The following is a 22,432-nucleotide window of genomic DNA, read 5'->3' on the forward strand; positions in this document are numbered from 1 at the left end:
TGTTGAATTTCTAGAATGTGCGGTAAATATTTTCAATATTAGCGGAAATTGCCGTTTTGGGAGTTGCAGAGGAGGTCCAATATGACGTGCCCACGCTTTGCCCCCTTGGAGCCCACATCTATGCTACCTTTGACCTCGTATTCGCGACTCCAACGAACTATAGGTGGCGCCACTCGTTTTCCAAAATGTCGGTTATAGTGAGGGTCGGAGATGAATGCCGCTGCTGAGCGTGTCTAGTGTGCTGGCTTTACTAAGTGACACAAATTATTTCTGGTAATACGAGGAGGCTAGGGTGTTTTCAGCGCAGGTCACCTAATTATCCTGAAAACAAAAACGATGTTTGGCATAACACTTACTCCAGGAGGCAGGTTTTAATTCTGGAGCGAAACCGAAACTAACCGCTATTTTGAATTTAATTTCTCGATATAGGTCTTATTTCAAATTCGTTCATAACTCAAGATGAGTCTCCAATCGTACTTATTTAGTTAAAGAAGTTGTTTCCGGAAACTTTATTTTGTGACATACATGTTCGATTCAGGCACTTCCAAATATTTTAGAGATTTCAGTGTCCCTTTAAAGACGGTCTTTCATACACCTTAGAGGTGACATAGAATCTTGTAGTTGTGAAAAAAATCTGTACTGATATTTGTGCGTTCTCGCTGCCTTTTCTCACTCAGATAATTGTCATGTGAAATAATGAACTGCGGGCCTTTTAATGGGTTTTGGATATTTAGGTGATTAATTGCTTTGACAGTATTCCTAGTAGAAGAATAACATAATAAATCAAATTTTTACAATATGCCCATAGTATAAATTAATAAACGCAGTTCTCACTACAACAACCCAAAGACGGAATCCGAGTCAGACAGCTGAAGTGTGCGTGATTGTGTTTTTTATAGGAACGAGTGACGCATAGGACTTTATATTGCATCCAGTGTTTGACTGTTTGCCTCTCTTGATAACGATGTCAGAGTTCTTCATATGCTAAAAAGAAAAAAAGAAAACAATTCTACCTTTCTTTGGAAAGACTATTATGTTTAAATAGCGTATTTTTGTGATTGTGGCGTTAATTTGGGGCATACATTGCCGTGATTTGTATTAATAATATTATTAAAATTCAGATATTTTAATACGCAATTTTCAAACATTTGTTTGTTATGATCTAACTTCAAACGCGCGATCAATTATGACAATCAAAAGTGTGCTAATTATCATCATTGGTGTCAAATGCAGCATTTTTAATTGCCAAGTCATAATATGAAGATAGTCTAAAATCAATCGAAACATTCTCGCTAATGTGATAAATTCATGTAAAATAACATTCATTGTGGGTAAAACATATTTTGCTATCAAAGTCGCGACTTTTGACAATCGGCAAGAGTTACAAAGTCGCCGCCAAAATCCTTCCAGGCCAAATGCCCCAAAAGAAAAAAGGTATGTATATATATATATATATATATATATATATATATATATATATATATATATATATATATATATACCAATATTTTTATAACATTTTGTCCCTTTCATTTTTACGCGCCGTCGTTTTGCCAATCTCAGACTTTCCAACTCGAAGGAACGCCTACCTGCCTGCACGTCTGCTCACTGCAACACGTTGCGTTGGCTTTGGAAGCCGGTGAAACAGTTCTGAGGTTAAGTATTGCGTATACGAGCGAACGCAAGCGCTGTGTATTTGCGTTAGCGCGCGCGCGGAGCCCGAAATTGCGGTCTTGGATTGGCGCCTGGCAATGAGGCCCACGGACAACGTAGGGCACGCAACTTTAACGCAAACGCAATGCTAAGACTTTCTAATAAGGTAAAATCCCATACTGACTGCAGCACTACGTTGGGACAGTGAAGAGTGTTGTTTGCATTCGGAAATGACATTTCGCGAGCCATGATCGCGAGCAGCTCCGCCGTGCCCGCTGAGCAGGAGAATCGGGGGACCCTCACTAGAGCGCTTCCCGTTTCCGCCGCGGGAGGGCGAGCAACGAGCTGGACACGCGAATAGCCGAAGGAGGACCCACAGGGGCATTGCATGGTCTGCCCAAGTTTGGTATGCCCGCGCGGTGCCCCTGTGGAGCCCAACGTTTTTGCTAACTTTGACCCCGCATAGCCGAAGTGGACCCACGGAGGTATTGCATGAGAAGCCAAGGTTAGGAGTGGCCACGGTGTGCCTAACTTTGCCCTCGCATATCCGAGGTCGGACCCACCACGGAACTGTAAGGGAAGCCCATATTGGGCATGCTCACGCTGCGCTTAAGTGGGAGAAACGTAGGTTTCGTAGTGGCTGCCCGAGCCTCCATTGCAACTTGGGCCTATGAAGGGCCCACATGGGCCCCACCCTCTTCTGCTACTTGGGAAAGATAAAAAAAAAATTCGTTTCCTTGCTGGAACGACTGTTTCTTCGTTTAATTATATATTTCTGATAAACTTCTATTTTAATCGTTACATATCGCAGAAACAAAAATCCGGGTTCTTTATTAGTGAAAGAATAAAGTGCCTTTATTATTCGAATAAAATATTCATAAATTCGACTTCCTTCCCATTAATAAGGAGATTTTATATGTACAGTTTTTAACAACAGTTCGGCGTGTATGAAAATCATTGTGCAAGTAGTCTTTAACATGTTTTATATTGCTTATCACAATATGAAGGATCATTATCAAGAATGCCTCAAGAAGCGAATTGTCTGCATCTTCTGTAAGGGGCAGATACTACAGAAGGAGAAGACGAAGCATAACCTCCAATGTCCATCGCGTTTTGTGCGCTGCGAGAAATGTGAAACGTTCTACGCCTACTCTTTAGAAAAGGTGAGGAAAATGCTCGCGATTTGTTGTACTAAGGTGCCTGAAGCGTATCTTCGACTTGTGTGTTTAGCGTCCTATCGCGTCCATACATCAAAATTGCTCCCGAAGGGGTAACAAATGACGTCACAAAGCCAAATTGTCTTGTTAATGGATGTCGTGGTCCTGGCGTTTGGACCTACGAGTCATGACCAAAAGTACGGGTGAAGGCGAGACTCCCTGTCGTCGTGGAGACCCAACTCTTGGCTGCTAAACTTCCGTTGACGGCCAAGCTCGAGAGCGACCTGCAGTAGAACAGGCGTCTGCCAGATTCACCACCGCTGCTATGGCAGCGCCAGGGTCGCGCGCAAAGGGACCACTTTTTAGGACGTGGTAAGGGGTGGGAGTTGTGAAAAAATCTAAGAGATTACAACGAATCGGTTGCGTAAATATGTAAGTGAATTATTTTACAATCACTCTAGCAACTATATAATTTAGTGACTAAATTACTGATAAATTGAATGGATTACAAGTAATTTCGTTCCTTGTAACGGATTCCGTACAAGTCTCAGATTAACTTGTCACTCGAAATTCGTACAAGAGCAGGTTTGCGGGTAACGTTGTTTGCGGTTAGTTGCGGTGGCCCGATTGATGGGGTGCTTCGGCCGCTTCGATCGGTGGCTGAACGGCTACGGGATCCTGTCGACGTCAGCCTCGCCGCAGCTTCGCTGGTCCCGAGACAGTCTACATCACGATTGCGCAGGATGTCACGTGCTCTCCGCTGGCTGCTTTCCGAGCGCTTGCCATAGTGGGGGTCGTTTATAACGAAAAATACAGCCACGGAGGCTCAAACTACAAACCTGCGATTCCCATTTACGGATATTGTGGGTCATATTCAGCCTATTTCTGGACACGGCGGGTATAATATTTCGCATTTCGTTGAAGTATCACTATAATGCAGCATTGATACATTGTACTCTAATAAAGTTAAACAAGTATTCGTTTTGAAAAAAAGAACACCCTGTTGGTACATGGAGATTTAAACGAGAGGCATCATTCGCTGTAATATGTTCATTAATTATTAGCCTCCAATGAAAATACTTAATTGCTAATAGCTTTACATTTCTAAATAATTTATTACTTTATTAAATAATGAATGCTCGATGGCTATAATTAAAAATTATATTTTGTATAGCGTTTCGCAAAATGAGACTGATGAGTATTCAATAATGCGATGCTTCCTCATCTGTGTTAAAGAAAAGTTGCACCACCGTACTTCTAATTGTACTACTTCTACCTCATTGTTTTCATACTAGATTAACTTCAAACTTTACACGGGATGTACCAACAATAATGCATACCAAAAAGAACAAAAATAATTGTTATGATATGTTATTCAAAGTTTTTCGCATAAACACATATTTACAAACAAAAAGCACAGAACAAAATGTTGTGAACCTATTGTTTGAAGTTTCGAGTAATGAGAAGTCATGTAAATGCCTGTATAAAAAAGACGTCACCTAACTTTAGGACTCATTGATGGAATTTTTCAGGCACTGTCCGCCCTTTGACTGATGACTTTGCGGAGAGCAACTCATCTGCTTTTTGAGCAGGGGCTGTGCTGACGTCAGCACGATGCTGAGTTCTCAATGGCTTAGATTATAATGACCTCAATGCTAGGTGCCTTGAGGTATACCCACTATTTTCAATCAGCCAATAAGAGCTGGGAGTTCTGACATCATAGCGTCGACGTCGTGACCTGCGTTCCGTATTACACCACTCCTCACAAAAATCGAAGTTTTTTTTTTGTGCGATGAACGGCGAGTTTGAGAGTGTGCTGATATCTTTCCGGCTTCATTCTATGTTCATACCGGGAGTTTCTGCAAATATTAAAAAAGAATTGCATAAAAAAAGGGGTGGTTGGGGAAAAAGAAAACTATCTTAGGGAACAAACTGTCACCCAAGGCGGAGATCAGGGATATTGGAAATACACACCGATTAGCAAACTATTAAACTAAAATTTGAATAACCTTTTAATTAGTTAGAACAAACTTATGACTGCAATTTGAAACTTTCTACGCGTCATACAAAACTCCAAAGTTCGTCAATTTAAGAAATCTTGAAGCACGTGGGAAGCAGCGGGAGGGGGGGGGGGGGGGGGGGATTGCTCAAGTTTCAACTCCTGCAGCAGGCGGAAGCCTGGTGATGGGAAGACTCGATACATAAGCTAACAGTTTAGTTTTGCGCTTCGCCAGCTTTCCGTTTGCTACAAGAACGGAAACTTCAAAACTTGCCCGCTCTTCTCACGTGCTTTAAGTCGTTTTAAAATGAACTGATTTAGGTTTTCTGGTAGGACTCAGCAAGTTCATATTAGAAACCACGTTAATCTTTATTAATTAGAAGGTAATAAGTAAATGTTACGTAATTAATTCGCTAACTAATGTTTCGCTAATTAGTGTTTTCTTTTACAACCCGGCGTCCGCTGTAACTGTCAGTTTGTTTCCAACAGTTTTTTTTTCTGAATCGCCCTATTTATAGAGAGTTTTAAAAGTATTAGTAGAAACACCGCGTATTATTTTTTCTTGATGGTCAGCAAAAGTACTGCGATTTTTTTTTTCTGCTGCCAGTTAGCAATTTACGCTAGTTTTTAGTTATTATTTTATGATCATCACCAGTGTATGCCCAAGTGTGTTCTTCTTCCCAGAAACACAAGTCTGAGTGTCCGAAGACCGAAAGGAAGGGTTCCGACGGCGATGTCAACGTTCTCAACGAAAGCCTACAAAATAATCAAGACATGGAGTGCCAGGAGCAATTGGTTTCTTGTGACACCTGCACCGGTATAATGATTTATGAGGACCTTGGCGTAAGTGCTTTTTAAGGCTCGGAAAGAGTGCAGTATTTGATGTCTCTCCCCCGCTGCTTTTTTTTAATGAAGTATTTCTTTAGCACCGAGTTTATAAGATTCTTTATTTCTCTTTTTCCCGTTGTGATGCAGACAAGATCCAGATAATACTAAAAAGAAAGGATAAAAACAAAAACTGGTTCAAAATTGCACACAAAAAGCGCCCGAAACACGGCCCACAATGATGCTCAGACGAGTGACGTAGTCATCAGTCATGTCATCACTATCTCAACAGTGTGTTGTCGGCCCCTCTAACAAGGACGCGCCACCGAGATAGTGGTCTGGTTCGATTAACCTTCACCTCCTGCACCCGCTGCACTCGGTGCAGACCGCCGTATTCGATTTACGGGTGCAGCCTATCTGAAAACAAAAGAAGTACATTATCTTTCACTTTTCTGCACGGGTGCAGGCTGGTGCGGGGCAAGAAAGAATAAACCCAGTGACAACGTAATTGAGATTATTACGTCACTCTTCTAAGTGTCAGTGTGAGCAGGGCTTCCGGCGCTTTTTTTTGGCAGTTCTAAAATTGGGTGAAAAATCGCGACAACTGATTTATGACTGCAAAGGCCGTTGCCTCTTCGCGAACTCTTTCAATCGGTCTATCGGTGACGAGGTGTTTAAGTGGCGCCACCTCGCGGCCGCCCTCCTGTGACGGAGGTGGTAGGATGCGTGCAGACGACGCGCTAAGTCAAAGCACGGAGTGGCTATGTTAGTTTGCATCTATGAAGATTAAAAATAGTTTGTATATACATTTTTTAAATAAGTGTAAGGCGTTTTTTGTGAGCGACACTTCTAATGAATACCAGCGCCTTGAAGTTGCTTTTTATAGTAAAAAACTTCAAAATGTTCAAAAACAAGCCTGGAGCTTCTCATTACAGCTTGCACTGCATGCATCAGGGCAATTCACAGCCTCTCTGATTCTAGTTTTTTTTAGCTCTGTGGAGGATGGTGTAGAAAAAGGTTTTGCAATCATCAGGGTAAATGACGTGCTGTCTTCTTAGCTGTGGAGGCGCGCATAGTTGCGTTGCAAAGCGCCGCCCACTTGTTTTAGTTACATTGAGCTTGCCGATACCGACGCTTCTATCCAAGTGTGACTCTACAGTTGCTGACGACCAAATGCTCGTTTGCAACTGCCCTCCCGCATCCAATACGAGGCAAAGAAGTTTGTCACATCGAGACTCCTATTCGAAAGAAAAGCCTAAATTTTCATAACTTCTTAAATTGCCGGAAATGGGCAACTGTCGGTTAGCTCCTCCCACATCGAATACAAGGCAGAAAAGTTTGTCACACCACGACTTCTGCTCAAAAGAAAGGCCGAAATTTTCAGAAATTTTTAAATTGCCGGTATTGGCCCTGCAAATTCAGGCGATTGATTCATTAGTCCTATCCAATTTTTACTAAGAATTGTTTGCAAATTTAAAATCACTCGCTGAGAACCATACCACGGATTATGGGCCTTTGTGCTCGCAAAACTGAACATACAAACGGTAGCAATTCATAGAAGGCGTATACCTTATCGTTTTGGGACGGTGAAGTGTCACCGACTTATTGAAGTGTCGCCGACTTCGATCTCGAGGGGGTCCCGCACGTTTTGCGTCGATAGGGTGAATAGGCAAGGATTTAATTCAAACGACTCCGGAAGCCAGCCACGGCATCCTCCTGCCAGTTATTCCGAGGAAATGTTTGATTACTGGTTTATAAAATTAAGAAAGGAATAAACTCAGAAGTAATAAGAGACCAGCACTCGCACAACACGCTGGAACCAACAGCATACACGGAGTCACTTTCACTGAAGTGTTTACGATACACACACAAAAGGCTTTCGAATTTCGTTTTCCTATTTTCTTCTAATCATAAAAAAAATACACCCTAATCGCCGTGGTAGACGTTGTAGTGGGGTGAAGCGCTGGACACTCTATTTCCATCGTCCAGCTTTTTGTACTGGAGTCGGGTCTAGAGAACAGCACTCCACCATCCGAGCGCTTCGATACCTCAGCGCCAAAAGTGTTTGTTAGCACGACTACGCGAGCTACGGTTTCAAGCTTTGGTAAAATGTCCTACTATAAATATTACTTCACCACATAATGAAGAATAGAACCAGTGTAAAATACATTAAAACTCAATCGAGCGTGGTTTCATGTCAGAGCATCTGGTGATACATTCTATTTCTACTGAATACATTACATTACATCACAAAAAAACACCTCGTTGCATAGGAGTAAACGAAGAAAAAAGCGACATTGTAAAAATAGCTAGAAAACAGTTATCATATGTAAGTTCTAAAGACGCATGCAAGGCACGTGATGAAAAACTAAGTGATATTCAGGGACAACTCTTCTTGTCAATGCAGTGGAAGGTACAGGCAAGCGTTCCCTCTTTCATTTTGAGCGCTGATTAAAGCTGTGCGCGGGCTCCCCTCCATTCCCCGCTCGTGCAACAGCCGTAAGGCTGTCGATGCGAAAACACGGTGGATAAGACGATCATCCAAGTTTTTGCATCGCCAGCCTTCTGTATGCTACAGGAGTGGTAACTCTAGCGCACGCCCGTGCTGACCACGTGCTTCAAGTGTTCCTAAAATTAACTGATTCGGGGGCTTTCGATGACGCGCAGCAAGTTTGTATAGGAAACCATGTTTATTTTTACTAATGCAAATATTAAGAAGTACATATTAGGTCAGTATATTGCTAATATGTGTGTTGTTTGCAATCCCGGACGTCCGCCGCAACTGTGTTTATTACAAGTTTTTTTTCTTTCTCAACCACTCTATTAGTAGAAATTTCTGAAAGGATTAACAAAAATACCTGGTATTCTTTTTTCCTGATGGTGGACAAAAGTGCTGAGATTTTAATTGTCTGTTCCCAGTTTGTAACCCGCGCTGGCTTTATTTTTTTTAATGCTCTTCACCAATGTATGCAGAAACGTATGCTTTTTCCCAGACGCACAAGTATCAGTGTCCGTTGATGGAAAGGGAGTGTTCCGTCTGCGGTGTCAACGTCCTGAACAGAGACCGTCAAACTCATCTAGACTTGGAGTGCCAAAAGCGAGTGGTTCTTTGCGGCGCCTGCGACAGTACAATGTGTTACGATGAACGTGACGTAAGTTGCTTTAAGGTGCGGAAATAGATGACGTACTTGCTGTCTCGCTAGCGCTGCTGTTTTAAACCGACAATATATTTTAAACCCAGAGTTTCTATACTTTTTGTTCATTCCTGTTGTACGATGCAGACAAGATCCAATTAATACTAAACATACACAATGAGAGAAAAAAAGTTCAAATTTGCACAGGAAAAAAAAAAAAAAAAGCGCCCGAATTCCTGACCGTAATGTCGCCTAGCAGAGTAATGTGCTCATTTCAGTCATGTCTTCCTTATCTGAACAGTGCGTTGTCGGCACCTCCACTAAGGACGTGCCACCGAAATAGTTGATTCGTTTTATTTACCTGCATCGGCACCAGCTACGCTTGGTGCAGACTGCCACGAGTGAAGCCCATCTGAAAACAACCGGAAGTATATTGATCTGCACTTTTCTGCACCGGTGCAGGCTGATGCAGGTAAATTTATTTATTATTTATCTTTTTGTTTATTTAGTACATACACTAAGCCTTTCGAGGTCCAAGCAGGGTGGGCGGTAAAGATAAATGACACTACACAAAACAATGGTTACACATAAAACAAGAAAACAATGGTTAAACAACTGCGCCACAGAAATACAAGAAATACAAAATATACATATATCAAAATCTAGTAAATCACAAAGTTACAACAATGACCCATCAAAATATACAATGACAAAGATAACAGTGAAACTACAAAGCTGAAAGCTGAAAAGTCTACCAAAATATACATTGGCAAAAGATTACATTGAAACTATAAAGCGGTAAGGGTCACTGGGATAGATTCCAAAGATGATGCAAAATCAGGTGATTAAAACAGTTCCAGGGGCAATTTCTTGGGAAATACGAAAACTTAAATATATTTGTACGTGCGAAATAGGTCGTTAAAGAGTAGCGGTGATTGTGTCTTGTTTGCCTGGTGGAAAGTGGACTAACGTCAGAACAGGAATTTAGAGAAACCTTAGAATTGGCAAGTTGGTGTAAAAACTTTAAAGAGCAATCTTACGTCGGTGTTGGAGGGTAGGTATATTGTTTGTGTGCATTAATATTGATGGGGAATCGGTGCGTTTGAATTTACCATAAACAAAGCGAGCAGCGCGTCTTTAAACATTTTCTAGAGTGTCGGAATATTTTTTTGTAGATGAATCCCATTCTATGAAACAATATTCGAGTTTGGGTCGAATGAGAGAAGTGTAGGCTAACAATTTACCGTTTGGGGGTGCGTTCTGAAGTTCATACCGTACAAGATCAAACTTGGGGAAGGCTCCCGAGGAAACATTTTTCACGTGATCGGACCAACTCAGGGTTTATTGATGGTAAAACCAAGGTATTTAAATTGATCAACTTCAGAAATGAGGAAGTTTTTAATCGAATAGGAATTTGTAATTCCTATTCAATTATGAGGAAGTCCTTAATTGAATAGGAATTTATTTGTAATACGTAAAAAAACGGTATTGTCCAGATTTAACCTCATAACCCACAGGTCGTACCAGTCTTGTATCGCACCAAGAGCTGAGTTAAGCAAGCATTGATCAGATGATGACGCTTTACTTTTAAATAACACACAGTCATCCGCTAAAAACCTTATACTTAACGAAGGAGCAACTGCGTCAACAATATCATTTGGATAGATTAAAAACAGTAATGACCCCAATACGCTGCCCTGTGGCACTCCTGACGTTACATCCAGCGTTTCCGAACAACAACCCCCTACGTCGACGAATTGTTTGCGATGTAATAAGCATGAGCGAACCCAGTTGACGATTGGCGAAGGAAGACTTTTATTATCCAGTTTTTATATTAGTTTGCCCTGGGGAACCCTGTCGAAAGCTTCACTGAAGTCTAAAAAGATAACATCTACTTGGCCTGCCTTATCCAGTATTTGTGCAAACTTGTGAATGGTAGTTAGGAATTGTGTTGTGGTTGAAAGGCCTTTTCTAAATCCGTGTTGAAACTGGGTCAGTAAATTATTTTCATTTAGATGTTCTCTAATAACATTACTAATGATGTTCTCTAAGAATTTACAACATCTGCACGTTAGAGAAATAGGTCGGTAATTACTTGGTTATAACGGGTCACATTTTTTGAAAACTGGTATTACAATTGCAGTGTGCCAGTCATTTGGAAACTCACCCGAAGAAAAAGAAGCACGAAAGATTATAGTCAAAAACTTTGCCATGATTATTACGTACCGGTTCAAAAATGAATTCAGCATGCCATCTGAGCCGCACGACTCTTTTTACTTTTAGGTTTAAACACATTGAATATATGCCTTGATAAGATATAACGTCAGCAGTAAAAGAAGAGCCGTCGTCATACTCAGGCGCGTCAGGGGCAGAAAAGACCGACTGAAAGTACCTATTGAACTGCCCAGCAATTTCACCATTGATCGGAAATGAAAACGTCGTTTACTTTAATCTTATTGAGTTTTGTTTGTTGCCAAGGTTCCTCCAAAATTTATCTGGATCGTTTTTTATGAAGTCAGGGAGCGGGAATGAAAAGTAACGTCGTCTCGCCAGTTGTACGTGCGTCCGTAATTCACTTTGAAGTTCAGGAATTTGAGCTTTATTGCGGTTCCCCTTTTTTCTGGGCCGCTTGATTCTACGTTTTAAGTGGATTATTGTTAAATTAAACAATGGGTTGCAACGCTTAACACGTTTACGTACACTAGGAACAAATGTATCAAAGCAGTAATTACATATTCGTTTGAACTTATTCCAGATAAAATTAATATCAGAGTCATTAAAGTTGTTTAGTGTCTTCTAAAGGAATGATAATAGAATTATGTTCAAAACGAGAAAAATCTTTGACACTCTTAATGTTAGCTTTTTTGTTGGTTGACTGGATGGGTAATGAGCAACGAAAGTGAACAAGTTTGTGGTCAGAAATATTCTTCTCAACCGAAACTGTATATTCTGTAACGCTTCGACTAATAAAAACAAGGTCCAGAATAGACCCACTACATCCGTGTTCGTGTGTTACCTCATTGACAACTTGCAAGAGGTCGAAAGCAAACATGGTGTCAAAAATGTCAGTGTTTTCACAAGAGCCAGGTAACAGTTTCACCCAATCAACATTGGGTAGGTTAAAGTCACCAACAATTATTTTTTTATTGTTTCGGTGAGATAAATGGTTGCAAAATTTATGCAGAAATTCAGGAGGAGAATTAGGAGGTCTGTATACAGCGTACAATATAAAAGCGTGCTATCTTTTATGTGCTAACTTTCAAACACAAGCTATAATGTTCATCTATTTGGTCCCAAAACAGCGAAATCGACATTTTTTTTTTAACACGAGAGGTACCCCCTCTAGGTGATTGGCGGTCTTTCCTAAATATTTTATGAGATGCAAGAATGATGCTATCATAACCAATGTGGACACAGTCATGTCTCAGAAATCACTGTAATTGGGGGATCATGGGTTAACAACACTGAGTCAAGATGTTCAACACTGTTCACAATGCTTCGAGCATTTAAGTTTAACACACAGTTTTTTCACCGATGGGTTTTCTGGTTGTCAATTCGGTGGATTTGGCAATGACAGAGCGGGAAGTTTGACACGCGCGTTCTTTATATCGTTCCAAACATATCAGTCATCATCGGCTCGCAGTTTGTCGTTAGAAAGAGATACCCTTTTCCCTGCCGTTATCGGCTTTAGCACTTTCCCGGAGAAACCTTCGTTTGGACAAAGTGTATTGCGAATAGTCATTCCTTATGTAGATAGTCGATCCCTTCAATTTCTTTGCATTGTGTAGTACAGCTTGTTTTTCAATATAATCCTTAAAAAACAGAACAACCGGTCTTCGGCCACTACTTTTTCCGAGCCCATGTATTTTGTCAATCGAAGCACATTTCACTCCAAGCCTTTGCTCAAAGACTTCAAATATCACTTTGCTCCTTGATTGCGACTCGGTTTCTGTCTGTTTCCCGAATTCCATACACAAGAAGATAGAATGACGGCTCCGATCTTCATGAGCGGCAATTTTACGGTTTTGGGAACTAAGGGAATCCTTAAGGGTTAAAATAGTTCGTTCAAGCACCTCGATTTTCTCTGTTTTCACCCTAAGTTCCTTCAGTAACTTCTCAACATCGGACAATTTTATACGCAATTCATCGACCTTAGCGTCTGTTGAACTCTGTTGTTTTCTGACAGTTGCAACTTCGGTTTTTATAGCATTTTGTCCCTCCATGATTTGCGCGAACATTTCTTCAGTCGTGGGACCCGGATTGGTCTGAATATCACCACAAAGATTCAATTTGCATACATTAAGACAATCACTAGCAATGTCAAAAAAGGTTTGTGGGCCCGGCACAACTATCATTGTAAGATAGTCACTTTTGCATAAAGATATTTTGCTACCAACCTAGACAAAGAACAACATTGGCTTAGCGATCGTCATGCTCCTGTGACGTTCGCCGAGCCCACGTTGTCACTCAACTCGAACGAGTCCAGTGACAACGTGCCTGAGACGAGAACGTCACTCTTCTAAACATAATTTGTGAGCAGAGCTTCGGGCGCTCTTTTTGGGAGCAATTTTCAAATCTGGCGAAAAATCGCAAAAACCTATCGACGGCTCAAAAAACCATTGCCTGTAAGCAAACTCTTTAAATTGGCGTGGCCCCTAATAGTTATTTCGGTCAATAACGCAATTGCAACGTGACCCTTAAAACCAATATTTAGAAAGTTACTCACCACGTGTTAATTACCCAACTTACAGTGACGGTTATTCCCTTAATTAATGTCCTTTGAGCCTCATAAATAAGTGCTGGATATGCAGCCATGTAACTCTCATTTAGTAGGGTACGTTGTTGGGCTAGTTGGTTCATCTTAGTAAAACATATGAAATAGCACAACAAAAAGACAAGGACAAGAAGTATACAGACAGGCGCTACTCATTCTTTTTTTTTTTAATTAGTTCGAGATAAAAATAGACAGCCCGCCTTTTTTCATAGTGCAGGGCCCATATCTATTTTATTTGAAGTATACCTACACTAACTAGGAGACATCATTATAGCATGACAAGCAGTCTTTCCAAACGTCACCGAAACTAATATTTATCTTCTTTGTTCGTGATGCTTACCGGTTCAATATTAAAAACATGCTACAATCAACGTTCGCGGTCAGTGGAGGTTGTTGACAGCATTCTTAATAAAAAAGCACTGTTTAATAATTATATGCTCCCCTATGTTTTAAAGGCATTTGCATTTCGGGCAGCGATATGATTGGTATACTATCATATCTTATATCGAATAAACTAATAAGGACAAAATCTATTAGTTGATACTATTTCTAATTTTTTAGTTTGTTCCCTGTTTTTAGTAGATTCAAAAATGTATAGTATACCAGCTCACCAGTGAAAATACCCATGTTTGAAGAATAGAACCAAAGGAAAATGCGTTAAAAGCTCAATCGAACGTGCTTTCGTGTCAAACCATCTTGTGATTAATTCTATTTCTACCGAATGCATTACATTACATTACCAAAACAAAACACCTCGTTGCATAGGAGTAAATGAAAAAAAAGCTACATTGTAGAAATAATTAGACAACAGCTATCATGTGTAAGTTCTAGGGACGAATAGGAGGCGCGTGATGAAAAAGTAAGCGATATTCGGGGACAACTTTTCTTGGCAATGCAGTGGAAGGTACGGGCAAGGGTTCCCTCTCCCATTTTGAGCGCTGATTAAAGCTGTGCGCGGGCCCTTCTCTTTCCACCGGAAATGCCAACAAAAGTTGTCGCTGAGAAGATTCAATACAAATATAGTCTAGACGGCCTTGTCATTAAAATGGCGATTTTATATGTATAGTTTCTAACCATAGTCCGGCATGTATGGAAAAATAGTGCAGGTAGTCTTTAGCATGTTTAATATATTTTATCGCAATTTGAAGGACCATGACCAAGAATGCCCCGAGAAGTTAGTGTACTGCGACGACTGTTCGGACAAGGTTCTACGGAAGGAAAAGTTCAAGCATGCCTCCGAGTGTCCAATGCGTGTTGTGTACTGCGGGAACTGTGAAGGGTTTTACGCCTACTCTTCAGAAAAGGTGAGGGATAAGCTCGCGATTAATTGTACTAGGGTACCCGGAACGTGTCTTCGGTTGGTTTGTTTAGGCCTCTATCGCTCCATGACATCAAAAGTGGTCCCAAAGGGATAACAAATGACGTCACAAAAGCAAAAGTGTCATGTTAATGGATGTGGCGATCTTGGAGTTTGGTGCTACAAGTCATGGCAAAAAGTATAGTTGAACGCTGGCGTCAATGTCGTCGTAGAGACCGAACTCCTGGCTGCTGAAGCTTCAGTGCCACTGTCAAGGTGGAAAACGACCTGCAGAAGAACAATGTGTGAAAAGGCGGTGACGCCGCCAGGATCGCGCCCGGCGTCATGACACTTCTCTGACGTCATGAGGCGCAGCTGGACGGACTACTTTTTAGGAAGCGGGAAACACTCCAGTCCGAGACGTGTCCCACGTATAGTTGTACGTAGTGTTGCCGTACACTTTGTTATATTCACGTCGTTTGTTCCGAAAACGTTACAATGTTAGATTGTGTAAAGGGCTACTCAAGACCAAGTAATACTTAAAATAGATACTATGTTTGTATAGCTATAAATAGGTATACAAACATACATTAATATCTATACTTAAAATATATATTAATGTATGTTTGTATGCTTCTTTATTTTATTTAATTAGGTACACTTTTGTTCATTCTCCTACTGATTCGTACGGGAGGGCGATATAGGTCGGGTTTATTAAAGACTTCTGCGGATAGTTAGCAGTTGGGGTCGCTGATGCTTTGCACCACAATTTCTACGATGCTTCGTGAAGTACAGGCTTGTGAGATGTTTTGTTTCACGCTATAAAATAGACTTCAAAGCTTTAATAGCACGAAATAGTTGGGCGGTTCCTTTTGAGTTCAGGAAGTGGAGTAAATTTGTAATTTTTTGACTTCCTGTAAACTTTCAAATGTTGTGGTGTGAACCACATAAAATACAACGCACTACATCTGAAAGCTCAGATATGTTTAGTTTTTAAAGAATAAAACTCATCATGAGCGTGAAGGACGACAGAATATTTTATTGTCGTCACTGACTTGTTATATTCGCGCTTGAGTCCTATATATTCACCACAAATACTTCATACATCTGAAAAAGAAAGAAAAATCTAATTTATTTTTGTAGTGAAGCCGAGCAACCAACCTTTTCTTACAGCCTAGTCAATGATGACGAAATGCAATATTGACACATTATTGTCTTTAATCAACTTAAGCTATAGATTTTTCTTAAAAAAAAAACGTGTTGGCGAACGAAGATTTAAATGTAGAGGTGTCATCCGCTGTAATATATTTGATGTTATTACCCAGGAATGATAATGCTTGATAATAAATATACACTTCAAATAATTAAAAATGATAAAGAATAAATTTTTGCTGGAAATAATGATTTCTATTATGTATAGCAGGTTTCAAAGTGATAGAAATGTGTAATTGAGAATGCAATGTTAATCTGTTTGTATTAATATAATAAAAGTTGTACCCAAGTAACTCTGCTTCAAAGCAGCAAGAAGTAAAAAAAAAATAGTTCCACATCAACGTGGTTTCTTGACTGCAATACTTCAAAGTTACGCTGGTACACAAGAAATTAAGATAAACTGCTAGTGTTAAAAGCTCTTGGTTTTGTTACATATACCAGGTGTCATTTATGATTGTAGTTGTTGTGTTTGTTGATTTTTCTAGATAGACTGAGCCTTGATCTATATATCTAATTACAGGAGCACAAAGAGCAGTGTGAAATAAAGAAACTTGCTTGCGAGTACTGCACATTGGAACTGAAAGGCGATGATGAAGTGAGTATTGGTTATAAATGTCAAAGCGGACATTTTGCCGAACTCTTAGAGTATGATGTTAAAAGTCGGTGTCTATTCTCCCGGCTGCAAGTAGAATAATTTCCCTGAAAATCCATCGGCAGTCACCTTCTATTGGCGGCGGCAATCAGTTCATAGAACGACATTTTGTCGACAAATCGTTTCATCGACAACCAATGTTTCGACAGATCGTTTCATCGACAGCTGAGATTAGCTTTTCCTGTAATGAGCCGTCCCAGACTGTCATCGCGAAGCGGCGTTAACGGGTGGGCCAAGTAGGTTATCACGCGCTCCAGTGACGCGCGACGAGATATCGCTCCAGCCTGTGATTCGCGTAACGCGTAACGAAAGCTAATTGACCTAGAAAATAGAGGAAGGCGAAATAATCTACTTATATTTGGCTTACCCGAAAAACACAACGAAAGCACTGAGGAACTGAAGCGTACCGTAACGAAAGATGTCTTCCTGGAGACTCTCGGCATCACAGTAACTTCGATTGAGCGAATTCACAGACTTGGACGTAAGCGCGAGGAAACGAATAGACCGGTCATCATAAAGTTCTTCGACTAGAACGAGATAGAGGAAATATTTAAAAACTGTAGAAAACTAAAAGGAACTAAGCTCAGTATCAGTCGTGACTACGCAAAAGAAACAGTGCAAGTAAGAAAACTGTTATGGGGAAGCGCGGCATCGAACAGAGCAAAGGGCGATAAGGTATAACTTGTACATGACAAGCTGAAGATTAATGGTGAAACATTTGTGTGGGATCTTAATCTAAACCAGCGACGTCGTGTTCAACCCAGTGGGGCAGCCTACAACTGACGCGATGCAAGGGCGGCTGAAAACGATCCACCTGAATTGAGAGTTATTAGCCTAAACGCCCGAAGTGTGGTTAATAAAATTGAAGCTCTAGAAATTTTGTTTCTTGCCCACAGTCCCCATGTGGTAGCTATTACAGAAACATGGCTAAACTCCAATATAGAAAGCGATTGCATTGTTCCCCCCAATTATAAATTAGTTAGGTGTGATAGAACTACCAGAGGCGGGGGTGTGGCTATTTGTTTGAGAAATGACATTGATTGTGTGGTGCTTGAATGCGACTGTGATGAAACTGTTTGGTGCCGAATTTCTTATTACAGTCGAACAATCCTTTTCGGAGTGGTTTATAGAACGCCAAACGCACCAGTAGAATTTTTGGAGGGCTTGAATGAGTTTTTGTGCAAATATGTAAATGATACAACCAAGGTAATCATGACTGGAGATTTTAATTTGCCCCATGTAAATTGGGCTCTTTTGACAGCTGGTGGCATTGATATCCTTAACGGAGAAAAAATAATTGACATAACGCTTATCACAACCTTACCCAAATAGTCAAGGAATACACTAGAATCACCGACCAGTCTCAGTCAACATTAGACCTTGTCTTTATTACAGAAAACATATCGGATTACGAGATTTCAATTGTAAAAGGAATTTCAGACCATAAAATGATTTTGTTTACGATTCCACTACCACGACAGGGTCATTGCAGGGTTGCTAGGCCCCTAATTGTTAAAGACTTTACTCGCGCAGACGATACAAGTATTATAGATTACTTAGAGACATCCTTAGAAACATTAGACCAACTAAGCATTACAAGTACAGTAGATGATCTGTGGAATTTTTTTAAAACTACTACTTCCTTTTGCATTAATTCCTTTGTTCCCAATAAAACTAAAAAGACATATCGCACAAATCCCTGGATAACGCGTGAAGTTATCCACCTAAAACGTCAAATCAAAAGGCACAGAAAAGGTTTTAAAGAACATATAAATGCTCTAAAAATTAAATTAAAAACATCACTGAAACAAGCCAAAGAGAGATTCTTTTCAGTGACTCTTCACAACTTTATAAAAACTGCCCCTCAGAAATTTTGGCGTTTCTTAAGAGGAAAGAGGGAAATGATCGAGCAGATTGTTGAAAACGATGTGGTCATTACTGACAGTGCAGAAATGGCAGATCGGTTTAACGTGTTTTTCCAATCAGTCTTTTCAGCCCACGTGGTACAAAATCTCGATGAGGCCTTTCATTCTGATATTGAAACGAGTACGCCAGAAATAGAGATAAGCCAGTCCGGAATATTTGCTAAGCTATTGTCACTGGATACAAAAAAATCAACAGGCCCGGATAAAATACCTAATGAATTCTTAAAGCGATATGCAGAGTGGCTATCTTTTTATTTAAAAATTATCTTCGACAAATCATTACAAACGGAGTCACTCCCGCAAGATTGGTTATCCGCACGTGTCGTCCCTGTGTTTAAAGGAGGAAGCCGCTTTACGATAGAAAACTACCGGCCTATTTCATTGACCAGCGTTTGCTGTAAAGTGATGGAGCACGTCATTTCAAAATATATATTTACTTTTTTTAGAGGAGCGAAAGACGTTATACTCTCATCAGCATGGCTTTCGAAATGGTTTGTCAACCGTAACGCAGCTTGTTGAAACGTTTCATGATGTTTCTTTATCTGTAAATAATAGGGAACAGATCGATGTAATTAGTATAGACTTTTCAAAAGCATTCGACCGCATACCTCACAAAAAATTACTATTCAAATTAAAAATGATAGGGTTGTGTGATAAAATCGTTAACTGGATAGAAGCATACCTGTCAAATCGGAGTCAAAAAGTTGAGATAAATGGAAACATATCTCCACCTCTATCTGTAACCTCAGGAGTCCCGCAGGGCTCAGTCTTAGGACCATTATTGTTTTTGATATATATAAATGATATAGCTACGCATATTGCAGAACCAGTAAAACTAAAACTTTTTGCAGATGATTGCCTTCTTTACTCTGTCATAAACAATACTAATGATCAATTAGCTCTTAATAGGAACCTGGAAAATCTAAGGCAATGGTGTGAGGACTGGCAAATGCAAATAAATTTTCGTAAGTGGACATATATCCATATAACGAACAAAAAAGCGTTTTGAAATTTTGTTATAATATAGGCAATGTTTATTTGAGTGTTGTAAACAGTTTTAAGTACCTTGGTGGGGTGATCTCACACGATTTGCAATGGCGCACCCATATAGATAATGTCTACTCCTCTGCCTATCGAAGTTTGTGCTTTCTTAAACGAAAGTTAAAACATGCAACTAGTAATGCCAAAATCACAGCTTATAAGACAATGATCCGTCCTATTTTAGAGTACGCCAGCATTGTATGGAGTCCAAACAAAAAGTAGACATCAATAGACTAGAAAAAATTCAAAGGCAGGCTGCACGTTTCATTCTTAATAAATACAAACGAACAGACTCTGTGACTGAAATGCTTAGCCAGTGTGGACTTCAATCATTAGAAACTAGACGGAGAATAGCGCGGCTAAAGTTCTTATTTGCGTTGTATAACAATCACTTAAACATTGAACCTGAACTGTATTTAAATGAAACACATAAACGATCGCGCAGATTAAATCACAATAAAACAATCCAACCGTATAATAGTAGGATAGACGTTTTTAAATATTCATTCTTTGTGCAAACAATTGAAGACTGGAACCAACTTCCAGATTATGTCATTAATTCTGCAAATATGTCCCAATTCGAGTCTTCTTTAGAAAAGATATTTACCCAGCAATAAATAAGAGGGGCGTTTTTCCTTTTTTTCTATTTCACTTCTTTTTACAAAGTGTGGCGATATGGTTCACGTTGTCTTCAATTAAAAATTGTATAACAGTCTTCTTCTATTACGTACATATGTATAGAGTTCAAATTTTTGATATGACTGTATATATATTGTTGTTACCTCTCCTGTAATAGCCTTCAAGTGAAGGCTGACAGTATTCTTAAAAAAAAAAAAAAAAAAAAACGAGTGTCAATGAAACGTGTAACTACGAAACGTTGTCCACGGAACGTGTTTGTACGAAATGCCGGGATGATAAGAAAGTTAGTATCCTAACGGCAGCCGTCACATGATTTCAGACAGTCAATGGGAGATGATTCTCGGTAGACTTTCGGGGATTCTGCCGGCTGCCGAGAGGATAGAGCCGGCCATATGTTTAGATTGTTTGGGCTGCGCGAAGCACTTTGTTGTTCGCGAACGACAGGGTTAATTGTTCATCTAGTACTGGCACGACAATGATTTATTTAAGCAACCTTGAAACTTAATTTTCGGTGTATCAAATGATTCATTAGGTACCACCTTCCATTCGCAAAATTATGGTCCCTTTCATCCAACAATCATGGCAAAGGCAGCTTGAATTTACTCTCTCGACGGATATTAAACATTATTAATATTATTTTTATATTATCATTAATAATAGTAATAATAATAGTATTTATAATCATAAGAATATTAGTCATTTGAATTCAATAACATCTATGAAAGTGTACAAGACTGCGAGGGCAAACAAAGCCAACAATGGCTTGTGTGACGCCGCCGAACTAAAAGTTAGGAAGTGAATTGCAAAATAATGTCCGAAAACAGAGGCAGCAACTGTCGCTCAAAAAAAAAAAAAATCTACAAAAGCAAAGTTCAAAACAGCTTGGAAAACAACAAAAAGCAAGATGACAATTATAATACATAGTTGGCACGTACTAGATAGAAAAAAATCATTAGGAACGCAAATCGTTTAAGACATCAGGCACATAATATTCGTGTGTAGACCTGCCGTGTGGAGTCCGCACAATGGGAATTTTGAGTCTATTGGAGTCGAAGCGAACAAAGTGAAGGGTGTTGGGTTTTAAAATCGTCTGACCAAAAGTACCGTAGGACAACAGTTTGAATAAATAGTGCTCGGAGGAGGTGGCAATTTCAAATAGGAAAACATGTCAGTACGCTCGGAGATTTTGATGCCATAGGAAGTACTTTTCGATATATTTCTTAAAGGGCAACTCCGCTTCTTTTCCAGCAGTGCAAAACTATACAGTTCTCTTTGTTATCATCTACAAAACCCCCATGGCAAATATTACGACGGAATTCCGCCTAGAAGTTCATTAAACTCGCTGTCAAAGTTTTGACAAGCACGAATCCGCTGGTTTTGGATGAGACGTGCAGGCCAGACAACACTGCCCGGCTGCATTTCCGCTTCCTCCAAATTCCTTCTCCCGGCACGTCCGCGACGTCATCAAGCATGTACAGCTTCTTTTTTTTCAATTTTGTTTTCTTTCCCGGGGAGAGCACGGGTGGCGCCAGCGCCGTGAAAGACGTGAGTGACGCGCTCGGCCGGCCCGGCGCTCGACTATTGATACTACTGATAAGCCGATCGCCTCGTTGAGCGCGGCTTGTGTTACATCTCATACTTTTGAACACCAAGTAAAAGGAGGAGAGGGAAGCTGCTTTTGTAAGAATTTTGAGTGACAGGTTAATCTTCTATAATCTTCTGGGAGGAGAATAGCGACGCCTGTGCTAATCCAGGAGGCACAAAGGAGGATCCTGATAAGAGGGGAGCTCCTTCTTCCCCTTGTATATCACGTGGGTGTACATGCTCAGTGATGCCGAATATACAATGTTGTCCGGCTTTGCCACCGTTTCGGTTTCGGTTTGGGATCACGGCTAGAGTAAAATTACACGAAAAATATTTGATTTTTCGCGAAACAAAGGATTGGGGATTGTTTTTGAGTGCTTCGAAAAGCGAAATCGGCCACTATCTCAAAATTTTTGAAATTAAGCGGAGTTGCCCTTTAATAGAATCAATTTTGTCATAGCAGTAGCCGGAAGAGTGTCCAAACACCGTAACCCCATATCTTAATACACTTTATGCAAGCGCATGAATGATTATTTTACG

General features: G+C 40.1%; 1 pseudogene; it reads left to right on the top strand.

Moving 5' to 3' along the window:
* The window catches only part of LOC120837932, a 50,208-nt pseudogene that overhangs the window by 15,429 nt on the left and 12,347 nt on the right, over positions 1-22,432 (top strand).

This window comes from Ixodes scapularis, unplaced genomic scaffold (genome assembly GCF_016920785.2).
Source record: "Ixodes scapularis isolate PalLabHiFi unplaced genomic scaffold, ASM1692078v2 PGA_scaffold4__175_contigs__length_147842914, whole genome shotgun sequence".
In the NCBI taxonomy this organism is placed as follows: Eukaryota; Metazoa; Arthropoda; class Arachnida; order Ixodida; family Ixodidae; genus Ixodes; species Ixodes scapularis.